This window comes from Arachis hypogaea, chromosome 2 (genome assembly GCF_003086295.3).
Source record: "Arachis hypogaea cultivar Tifrunner chromosome 2, arahy.Tifrunner.gnm2.J5K5, whole genome shotgun sequence".
NCBI lineage: Eukaryota > Viridiplantae > Streptophyta > Magnoliopsida > Fabales > Fabaceae > Arachis > Arachis hypogaea.
The window spans coordinates 3510247-3523499 of record NC_092037.1 but is presented as its reverse complement, the minus strand read 5'-3'; positions in this window follow the sequence as shown (position 1 = coordinate 3523499).

The following is a 13253-nucleotide window of genomic DNA, read 5'->3' as shown; positions in this document are numbered from 1 at the left end:
ATAAAATTTATTAGTCTAACACGATTTACGAATAAATAACCAAAAATCTAATATATTGAATTTTTTTGAATAAAAATAAAACAAAATATACAAATATATATTAGAAAAAAATATTTCTAAAAAAATAACATTCATAAATTTATAATAACAAAATATTAAAAATAATACAAAATTTAAATAAAAAACATAAAAATCGTTCCAATGATAAAAATTATAATACGCACGCACGCGCGCCCGCGCTCGCGTCCGCCCGCCCGTGTGTACCCACGCACGCCAGCACGTGCGCACGTACATTAATATTTCTTGCAAATTAATCTTTACAAGATATTTTTTTGACTAATTAATATTTCTAATAAGTTTGACCATACTTGTAAAATAGAAAAAATTTCATCATTTTTGTAGGATTTTAATTTGAAAATAAATCGTAAAATTTTCTAAATAATAATACTTAGAATCATATTAGTTTGTTATATTATAGTGTTCTTAGTCCAAACAAAAAATAATACACCCAAATGTTACCAAAAAATAATTAATTTTTATGAAAAAAGTATTTAGACAAATTACAATATATTTAATAAAGTATTAGTTTGTGAGTAATTATAATATTTTTATTAACTCTGTAAAAAATATATATATTACCATTAGGATCAAAATTTTCATAATATATATATATATATATATATATATATATATATATATAATTCTTTTTATCAACTGTATTATGATTTTTTTCGTAGGGTGATTTTTACATTATTAATTTAAACTTTGTATTATCATTTTATATTTTGTTATTATAAAAGTATGAATGTTAATTTTTTTTATAGGAATGTTATTCATAACATATTTTTTTATAATTTATTTTTACTGAATAAAATTTTATGTGCTAGATTTTTTGTTATTTATTGTATATGGATAAATATCTAAATTGATATTTAAACAATTTTAGATCGGATATTTTAGTCCTTAAAATTTTATTTTTTAGAAGTCCTCGTTTATTACTCTCATCATATAGATTGGTTCTTCCATCGTTTATTTTAAAAGAATCTAATTTCTCTTAGAGTGTATTTTTGGAACTTAACTATTTTGTAATAAAATTTATTAAAGATTTATTTGTTCAATAAATATATTAAAAATTTAATTGAAAACAACAAAAGGATCAATTTATCAATTAATTTTTTTGGAGTCTTATTTATCCTTCATATCTGTTAAGGTAAATTTTGTCAGCAATGTAAACTTTAGGATCCTATTTTATAACTTATTCTAAAACAAATGAGATGTTTAAAGAAATTGTGACATTTATTGCTAAAATATAATTATGTGCAATTTATAAAAGAAGTTTATAGAAATAAAAAGAAGTCTGACTTATGTGTTACACCGAATTTTCAATTAGGTCCCTATACTTTTTTTCTTTTCAATTGAGTCCTTATAAGTAAATTTTTTTTTCAATTAAGTCCCTGCTGTGTGTATAACGTTAAAGTTAACAGAATATTCTTGATAAAAAATGAATATTCTTTAAATTTAGTTGGAGTGGCTAGCTGAAGAAACATGCATTATTCCAAAATACCCAAATCACCCCTTGCAGTTTATCACAAGTAAAAAAAGAAACCCCAACGTTCTCTGTGGAGAACGCGATTAAGTCGTCCTCTGCTTCCCCTCTTTCGGGCCATCGTCAACATCCGTCGCTGGGGGCTTCTGCAAGGAACGCTTGGTGATTTGCCGTCCGTCGCCACCTTCCCTGTGAACCAATCTGCTCTACTCTGTTCCGTTTGGAGGTGGTCAGCGTGTTCTCCGTCGCCGTCCGTCGCGGTGAAGCCCATCACCGTCACTGCACCGTATCGATTGGAGTCTCGTAGCGCCTGGCCTCCCGTCCCCGCATTGTGCGTCTGCTCCATCTCCCTGCGCTCGAACGTTCTCTCTGAAAACAGGTCAAGAAAAAAAGCTTCTTTTGTTAGTTTTAAAAGTGGATGTGTATGCTAATTTTTTTTTATATAAAAATGACATTTGTTGAATATCTATTTCTGGGATTGATTTTTGGATTGTTTTGATAATGGTTGATTTAGGGTTTACAATATGGATATCTCTGTGCATGGATTTTGTTAAAGGGAGAATTGAAATATAAATTAATTTTACTAATAATAAATTGTGTTTATTCTTGAATGTTGATTGTTGTGGCTGTGATGATGTTTTTTAAATGGATTATGTTTCTGTTTTTAATACCTATAGTGATGGGGGACTCAGATTTCACCATAGACATACATCATGGTGGCAAGTTTATGACAAATCTTGAAGTAACACTAACTATTGAAGACGTGAAGCTTCTCATCATGATAAATCTTTTTTGTTACTTCATGCCTTAATATCTTATTTCATATCATGTTATGTGATGCTTTGCGCCCCCAATTTGAGCTAGGATTAGTGGATTACTCATTGATCCTTTTATTGGGTCTGCTATGCAAGCTTCAATTAGTTTTTCTTAACCATGTTTGCTGATTTTGTGGAGTAGAAAAGAGGCAAAACCTTTGTAGCAATGAGCAATGTGATTGCTTTTTACTTGTGGTGTTTGTTATATTTTCTTATCTTTTGTGTAGCCAGTTAATTGATCAACATAGTTAATGATATTCTAGATATGATGATATTCCAACCTTTCTTCTTCATCTTGGTGTCCCATTTTAATCTCTTGACTTTTGAGGAAGAATTGATTGACTGAGATTGGGAATAAGGAGAAGCTGAATGTTTTAGGGGTGTTCTATTCGTATTGTGTTGTTTTTTTTTCAGTTTTTTTAGTTGTTTTTAGTTCCTGTCTCTTAAGTTATGAATTCTTAAGTTGTGTAAATTTGTAGTTCAATTTTAGTTTTGCTTAATTGTTTGCAACTTCTGTTTGTTTTTTAAATTATATTCTAAATTTATATTCTAAATTTTGTTGATGGCTATGATCCATGGATTCTTCAAAATTAAGGATGTATTGTATTGCACTCGTATCTTTCAAAGAGTATTTGAGCCAAGGGAATTGGAGTTCTTGATCCTTATATCAGACAAGGCATATACAAGGAATGAAGTTCTGGATATGGTAATATATGTTTTCCTTGTTTAGTACTACTATCTTAACATATATGCATGCATTTATAGAGAAAATAAACTGATATTTATTTGTTTATTTTTGTCTGATAAACCCTTTCAGGAGAAGTTGATGCTGAACATATTGCACTTTAACATGTCTGTTCCAACAGCATATGTTTTCATTAGAAGGTTTCTAAAGGCAGCACAAGCAGACAGAAAGGTAGCAACATGCTTGATAAAATTCATAGTTAAAAACTCTCATTTCTTTTATTATGATGATAATCATTGATATGGTTAAAATTACGAACTTGTTAATTGATACTTACTTACAAGTTTAATGGTTGGTTGATAAACCCCATTTTGACGGTTTATCTTGTATTGATTTTAAGAGCTTTTATCACCTTTTACCCACATTTATTCAATGAAATAGCATGGTTTTGTGATTGTCTCCTTATTTGTGCTTAGATGTGAAAACATGCTTTTCAACCCTTAATTTGATGGTTTTAATCTCCCTTTGATTCCACTAGATGCCTTGATATGTTTGTTAGTGATTTCAGATTGAAAAGGCTAGGAATGGATCAAAGGAGTGAAGAGGGAAAGCATGCAAAGTGGAGAAATCATGAAAAGTCAAAGAAGTTGAACTCGCCCGTGGACGCGCGCGCGCACCTGCGAATTACCCCATGGACGCGTATGCGTGATGTGCGCGTACGCGTCGGTGCTGGTTTATGATTTTTTAATGAAAACGTGGCCAACGAATTCTAAAGAGTTGTGGGGCCCAATCTCAACCAACTTTGGTGCCTAAACTGCTATTTAAAGCCAATGATTGAAGAGAAAAGGGGATTCCAATCATTCACACACATTAGGATTAGTTTAGAAGTAGTTTCTAGAGAGAGAAGCTCTCACTTCTCTCTAGAATTAGGATTAGGATTAGGATTAGTTCTTAGATCTAGGTTTTAATCTTTGCTTTCTTCTACTTCTACATCTCAATTCTTTGTTGCTACATTCATCTTCTTCTATTCTTTTGTTGCAATTTCCTTTATGTTGTTCTTATATTTTGTTGCAGATCTAGTATTGTTCCTTCTACATTCTTTCAATTCAATAAGAGGTAATTCATAATAATTGTTCTTCTTTGTTTTTCTATTGTTGATCTCTTACCTTTGTAGTTAGATCTCTCTTTAATTCTTGCATTTAATAATGTTTACTTCTATTGCACTTTATGTGTTTGTTGAAATGTCTCTTATAGATATAGTATAGATTTTGTTCCTCTTGGCCTAGGTAGAGTAATTAGTGACACTTGAGTTATTTAATTCCTTTGTTGATTGGTAATTGGAGAGATTGCTAATTGGTTTGGAGTGCACTAAAACTAGTCTTTCCTTGGGAGTTGGCTAGGACTTGTGGCTCAAGTCAATTCATCCACTTGACTTTCCTTTATTTAGTAAGGGTTAACTAAGTGGTAGCAATGAACAATTCTCATCACAATTGAGAAGGATAACTAGGATAGGACTTCTAATTTTCATACCTTGCCAAGAGCCTTTTATAGTTGTTAGTTTACTTTCATTGCCATTTACTTTCATGTCTCTTATCAAAACCCCAAAACAACTCAAACCAATAACAAGACACTTTATTGTAATTCCTAGGGAGAACGACCCGAGGTTTGAATACTTCGGTTTATAAAATTAGGGGTTTGTTACTTGTGACAAACAATCTTTTGTATGAAAAGATTTTTGATTGGTTTAGAAACTATACTTGCAACGAGACTTCAATAGTAAAATTCTATACCGTCAAAAATCCAATCATCATTGGTTTCCACCAGAAGGCTGGGTCAGGAAAACTTACAAGAGTGCATCGGAAGTACTGTTCTTCAAAGCACAAATACACTGCAAAATATGAAGCAGCAAGTTTTCTTCTTGATAACTCATTGTTGTAGCAACCACATGTATAGCTAGCTATTAACAAAATAGCCACAACTACAAACTTGACTTTTACTTAGGTTGCATATTTGGGGAATCATAGATTTTATTTCTAGGATCATCCCCTCTGATGATGCTTTTTCTTACTTCTAAATTTACTTTCATTTAGTCCCTTTACTTTTACATTATGTTCCTATAGTGGGAACATAACTTTGTCCAAATATGTATTTCTTCTTGTTCCATTCAACAAAATAATAGAAATTATTGGTATAGAAACAATTTCATTCATTATGAGAAATATTTCATTATTGCTCTTTGCCCAACATGTATAATGTAATGTTTTTTTTTAATAAAATGTGTGTATGGTTTAATCCATGATTACTCTTTAGTTGACAATTCAAACAATCATCTTGAAGATAATCCATGAGCATTGATCGGAAACTTGTCTCGAATTCAAGATGCAGCAACTAAACCAAGCAATTGAACCATAAGAATTTGGGCCAATTGTTTTAAGAATGCTCATCAGCTCATGTATCATTTGAACCATAATATATTACTAGAGAAAAATATTTTAAGAAACTCATATTTGTACCTAGATTGATTAAGGGTACACAAGTAAAAGAATGATAGTGATAAAATAAAAAGGATTATAAGAATATTTTTTATATTGTAGAATCATTGAATAGGGATTATAGGGATTATAGGAATATCTTTCAGTGAATATTTATAATTTTATCAAATTTTCAATTAGGTCCTTGTACTTTTTTTCTTTTCAATTAGGTCCCTAAGGGTATACAAGTAATTTCACAATTTACTAACAGTTTTTTGACGTTTAACGTTAACAAGGACTAAATTGAAAAAAAAAATAATATATAGGGATCCAATTGAAAAAAAAGAAAGTATAGGGACTTAATTGAAAATTCGGTAAAACTATAGGGACCTGCAGAATAATTAAACCTTAATTTTTTATAAGAAAAATATTGTTATTATTGTTAATATTGTTTTAATTATTGTTATAATACTATTATTACAATAATTATAATTAATGAAAATGATAACTATAAATTAAAATTTTTTATCGTTATTTTTAAATGCTTAAATAATATGTTTTTTTATTAAAAAAGTTTATAAATGAACCAATCAATTTTTTTAGAAGAAAATAAATAATCAATAAGCTTTTTCTTAATAAATTTTCTAATGCTTGTTGAAAAAGAGGTCAGTCACACTAACTTATCACAGGCTCAATTCATCCAACACGGCAACACAAGCTAGCTATAGATCGGACAATATTGTAATTTTATCTCTCTCTTGGTGGGTGAAGGAAAGGACAAATATCTTCTTCACCATGCTCGTTAGCCAAACAAGTCTACGTACAAGATTCTCATTCAATCTCATTCTTTGATTTATTTTATTATAAATCTCAATGATTAAAAAGAATGGAACATCATGTACTGCTAAAATACAACGGTATATGTGAAACGCTTCCTTAAGTATATGATGGTGAATTAGTACTATTATTTGTGGGGTCAAAAATCAATGCTCTTCTAAAAAAAAAATAAATTAAAAAATGCAAGATTCAAATCCTCTCCTAAAGGCTAAAGGTAAGAAAAGAATCTCAATTAACCAATATATATGAGTTTAATTTTGATACATTGACACTGTAAAACGTTTTACGCAGTTGTTCAATTACATTTGTTTTTTTGGATGACCATTTATGTAGTCAATATAAAAAGTAATTATTTTTGTTGATATGTCATTACGTAATTAGATACACGTGTAAAACTACTTTATACTCCTCGAGTATATTTTCCCATAAAAAGAGAAAAAAAAAACCCTAGAGGGCCACCTTCCCCATGATTTATACTATAGTAGATTTGCTACACAAGAATTTCATGTGATGAACCAAGCACTATCATGTGATGACAATGTTCATCACCTTTTATTATTGTAAAAGTTGAAAATTTTCAACCTCAAACATTGTAACATAACATTAGTTTTATGTAGTATGTTTTTGTGATGATAGCCTTGTAAAGCTAGCTAAACTCTTATTTTAAAACAAAGAAAAAAGTTACTAGTTTTAATGTATTTCCTTTTCAATATTTTATTATTTATTTCATAATTCTAATGAAAAAAAATCGATGTAGTCTGGTTGATATTTGATTTTAAAATCTGAATAGACGATTTAAAATCCTAAATCGTATGTTACGACAAATTTAGCCTGAAATATTAGAAATCTAGAAGTTAACGTCACTAGTTTAAAACAAAAATTATTTAGTAATATCATTTATTATTATCTAAATCTTAAATTCTAAACAGTGAACACATTAGTAGAGTGAAAATTTAAAAGGAGTTAAAATGTGCTCACTTTAAAAAAGTAAAATAAAAATAATATTTGAGAGGCACCCAACATGTGAATGCCAAACACTAAAAGGGTCCTTTTCTTGCATCTTTATCTTTCTAATATTGGGCCCTTGTTCTTCTACTTTAATGAATAGGCCATTGCTGGTTTTTTATTTTTTTTCTTGACCCTTGGATGATTCATTGATTCACTTCACTTTTTCCATAAGCTTTATTGGATTAAAAATATTGGATTAAAAAATAGTTAAGTTTGATGCTTAGCCTAGGTGTTAGACAGTTAGTGCAAACTTTTAGAAATCATTATTCATCTACCATAAAAAAAAAGAAGAAACTATTATCCATGATATTGTAATGCATGATTAAACATTAAATAAAAAACATTTTTAAGATATCAATTTGTTAAAAAAAACCCTCAACTTTTTTGGGTTTTTAAGGCCCATAAAATTAAAGATACTTCTTATTAAAAATGTGACCAATATAAAGCCCATTTGAGTTGGGCCTTTGTTTCCTCTTGTAATGCCCAATGGGGATACATTGAATTTATGGTTTACTATAATGTAGGGCTTCCTTTTCTATTCTTTCCCTATTGGGTTCTCTTTGAATCAATATTGCTCTATTGGGTTTGTTAACAATATATTTTCGGTAACTGGTTTGTTAACAAATTAAACTCGAGTATGTTGACCCATAATTCATTTATATATTAAAATAATTTTTTTCGGACCGAAGAAAAAGTCCAATTAGTTATTGCTACATACTTATATTACGTTGGATATTTACTTGCTCAAAAAAAAAAAAAAAAAGGTTTCGAACGAACAGTTACGTGTTAACGACTGATATGCTGTTATTTTTATCTGAATTTGTTAGTTAAAAATTATTAGATGATAATTTAATCAAATTTATTAAATTATTTAACGATTTTTAAATATTAACTTCACATGAAAATAACAACTATAAATAAATTTTCACCATGTTTGATCTCTATAAGAAACGTTGGAAATGACTTAATTATTGTTTTTATGTTTTTTGGGAAATATTTAATAGTCGAGAGAATACAAAAAATACATAAAAAAACATAAAACTTGTGAACTTGTGTTGGATCAATTTGTACGTATGACTTAATTTCAAACACTTTATTGTGTTCTCTGTTTCTATGTTTTCTATCCTTTCAAAAAGTAGAAATAGAAAAACCTATAAACTTTTTTTTTTAATCAAAGTATTTGTGTCATGTTTAAACTATTAAACACATCTTTAACAAATTGCATGAAATAGTACATTTTTTATACATATTATAAGTCTTTTATTAATTTTAAATAGAATTAATAGTCAAAATAGTCATTAAAAAATTATGCGTACATTAATATGAAAAATACCATAGTGAATTAAATTGTTTTTTTTGTTAGTTATATATGTGGCATAAATGGTGTCATCTTCTAACCAAAAAAAAATAGATTAATTTAAGATCTTTTTAATATTTTAAAAACAAAAAATGATACATGTGTGATCTTTTAGAAATTATTTTAACTATTGACTATTCTATTTGTTTGATCATGTGTGTAAAAGCTAAGAAGAAATCACATGAATTTTGTTAATTGCTAAATAGGTGTGTTGTCATGGTAGCTTGGACACCAATTCAAATTTTGCCTGTTAAAATGCATACAAAGTGGTTCCTTTCATTATTAAATGTTGGACATACAATTCTTTTAGCTATTTCTCCTTGAATTTCTCTGCATGCCAAAAGTTTGATACTACTTTGGACATTTATAAATGGACATTTTTTGGGGGGTGCAAAAGTTAATACTGCTGCTTTCACTGAATGGCTTTAATTTGCTGGGACTATTTTAATGAATATCCCCTTTTGGAACTTTGATTTGATATATTGTTTGGATTGGATTGGATGATTCAACAATCCAATGCCAAATAGTTAGTAACATTGATAGTGACTAAATAAGTGTATGTCAAGTACTCTCAATAGAAAAAATAATGTTTCTTAGTATAGGAAAATTTTAAAATATTCTTAAAATATCGATATTTTAGTAGTTTTAAATAATGACTTTAATATATATATAAATTGATGTCAACAGTTAAAATTATTAAAATATTAGTGATTCTGTAAGTTATCTGAAATGGTGATTTGAGTCTGAATGTAAGATTCAGACTCCTTTTAAGACAACGTCCGACTTGTTCTAATACTGAGGTATCACCGTCCAAGTACCTCGTGAAGAGGTAGGGAGTGGTACTTACAAGAGACTCCGATGTTTAAGTTAGCAAGGATTTTAAGTAGATTTTTAGTAAATTGGACTTGAATATATCTGAGAGGACTTTAAATATCAATATATTTATAGTAGAGTAGATAACCATTTTTTGAGTAGTTTCACTTTTATTGGTAGACAACCGTTTTTTTTTTCTCTTAAAAATTTGTTAAGATCTATTTTTTTTTATATAAGATAAAGATAATAAAAAAAATTTGAAAAGACAGTTACTCATTTAAATAAGTAGGACTGAATCTCTTTTGTCACGTCCGATCTTTTATAAGTGAAAGAAATCATTTTTAATGAACTTCTATCATTAATAAGTCTATTTTAGACCAAGATATAAACACTGATATTCTAGAAACACTTGAAATTCTTCACTTAGTGTGTGTATATATCTGTCAATGTATTTGGAGTCATCACATAATAATGTGTTCAAGTAATGCTACTTTTCAACAAGCATAACTTGATATATTTTATAGAATTTGTAACCTTGTCTTTATAACTAACACATTATAAATTTCATACATTACAAGTTTTTTAATGCTTTTGAACACAATTGATATTTATAGTCATCAATCACAGTAGTTATAACTGCCCAAATAACCAAGGCATCTCATCTATTTTATGACTATATATGAATATGGTGCTACTAATTAATGTGTACTTTGTTTCTAATGAAATATATAATAAAAACACAAATTAAAATGGATAGAATGTATTCCTTATTACTTTATCATAAAATTTTGAGATTTTAAATAAAAGGTTAAATCTAAAAATATTAAAAGAGAAAGATGCATATCCAGTTTATGACATTAGACAATCATTACCTATGTTGAATACATAAATGGGCATGTTATCTAAAAGCTACTAAGCAAGGTTAGCTTATGGACCACAATCATCAATTTAATAATGGAATTTCATTCTATCAAAGGTGGTCCAATATAAGATAAGTAATGTGGTCCTCTCCAACTTTACTTGGGGAAGCAAAAGGTTAGTTAGGAAGTAGTATTAAAAGCAATTAGTTAATTATATATTAAAATAATTTTCAATATACCTAGTATTATAGTATTGGAAAAGTTTTAAGTGTATTAAGAACACTAGTGTTTCAGTCATTTTAACCATTGATCTGAATTATAAAAAATATATATAATATATATTAATTAAAATTAATAATTAAAATAATTGAAACACCGATATTCTCGGTACACTTAAAATTTTTAGTATAAATAATATGTCTATTTTATTCAAATCACACAAATTTTTCTTTTAAATGCATGTTGAGTTGATGCTGATTGAAAGACAGAAAAGAGCCTAAGTTTGTACAAGGTCTATTCTCAAGGACACAAAGCCCCACTTTATAGTAAAATTGTGCATGGAATTTGTCAATTTTTTTATGTGGGATTAAAAATTTGGTTTTAGGGTTTACAAATATTTATGTATATAACTTTATTAAAATTCTAAGTGATTTTATATATTATCATTTATTTTTAATATCTTGTGAATATGTGTAAATTTTAAGACACTTTTACCTCCAAATTTAATATCATTTATTTTTTAATATCATTATTAAAATTATAATATAAAAAAATTTTAATAGTTAAATCAAAATTCTAGCCAAATATTGTAATAGTAAATTGGAGAAATTGTCAAAGGGAATAAATTCCTTGGGATACCATATAGGGGAATGTGGACCACACTATTGTCCCTTTGTTTATGTCTTCATAAGGATAATGATATGGACCATGTTGCATTACAAAGTTATGTGGCTTAATTTTGTGGACCTTCTTAATTTATATGCCTATACCTTGAGCATTGATATAGGACAGCACACATTAATAATAATAATAATAATAATAATAATAGTTTAGCTAATATGTATTTTTAGAACACATGATTAATTTATTATTAATAAAAAATTTTAAATATCTTTATTTAATAAATACAAACTAAATATATTAAAAATTTAAATTTTAACTAAAAATTATTTTATAATTTTAATATATATTCTTAGGATACAAGATAATAATAATAATAATAATAATAATAATAATAATAATAATAATAATAATAATAATAATAATAATAATAATAATATCTACAGAAACCGCATGCTTAAAGGTTAAATCTTCCCTGAGTCAAATATCTTAGTGTCATAATTGCATGCATAATAATACATAGTTTTGAACAAATATTCAAAGGCCCTATAGCTAGAACTATATGATTAATATTAGCTTAGGATAGCTTAGCATGAAAGAAAACAAAATGACAAATTAAAAAATTGCATCATAATTTTTGGCTCTTTTCCCTTTTTTCTTTGGGTTCTTTGTTAGAGACAAACACTAGAAAAGAAAAGTAATTAACAATGTTCATATTAATATTCATAAACAAACAAACCACCAAAAACAAAATAAAATAAGATACAATCATAAACAAAAACAACTACTAGAATTGATTAGTCATCAATGAGGACTTGCTTTTAAATATGATCTAATAGCTATCCTCTGACATGCATTAATTATGGATTTTATTTTTCTGAGAATAAAATCTATACTAGTTAAAAAGGTATCCATCAAATATAATTAGCAGATAATTAAATTGAAGTGTATCATGTTTACTTTGTATTTAGGTAAAAAGAAAAATTTCTCTTATTTTAGCTAGTACATTTTTTAACTACTCTTATTTTTTTACAATATTTTTAATTCTTAATTCTTATTAATTTTATTCTTAATGTTTGGGGTGACTTTTAATCTTATCTTTATGAAATAACTATATGACTGCTTTTAGTTTTATTTGTTTTGAAATTATCTTTAATTAAAACATTGTCCTAAATCCTAATATTTAGTTTGTTTTTATCTCTGATTAAATTATTATTATAGACAAAGCTAATATATAGTAATAGAATTGAAAAATATTTTATTTGTGTCAGATTGATATAAATTAAATTTTAAATATATTTTTAAAATTCTTTAAACATGTTAAAATAAAAAATTACTTCACCAATTTGGAAACTATAAAAACCCAAATAAATCCAAAGAGATGATGATAAGGTGAAGGAGGAGACAAAAGTAAAACAAACATAGGATGCTGGCCATGTATCAATGAATGTGGACCCAACAAAATGAAGTAACCAACTGTTTAGTTGGTTCAGATTTTGGGAACACAACACTCAATCACTGCCTAATATTTGTTATCCTGTAATAATATATTTATAATTTATTAATAAAAAATTTAGATAAAAGTCAAAATAATTTTCAAAAAAGTCATGTATATTTTATATATGTTAATTTTATTTAAAAAAATTAAATTCTTTAAATTAGTACCAAGTCAGATTATTTATCTAATAAAAAAACTTGTCTAACTTATATTATAATTGCATTTTTAATATTATTTTGATAATTTATAAATAATTTTATATGTACATTTAATTACAAAATATATTTCAGTAAGAATAATTATTTTTTATTATATAAATAGTTATTCAAAGAATAAATGTCATAGAAGGATAAAAAAATGTTTTGAATTTTTTTTTACTGTATTTTTGTGTCCGGCGGACTAAAGATTAATCAGTCATGAATATAAACTTCATTTAAAGATCTGTGTTAATTAATAAGTTGTTATATACATAAAGTGAAATTTAAACTCCCAATATTTATTTAAGTAAACGAATAAACTAATC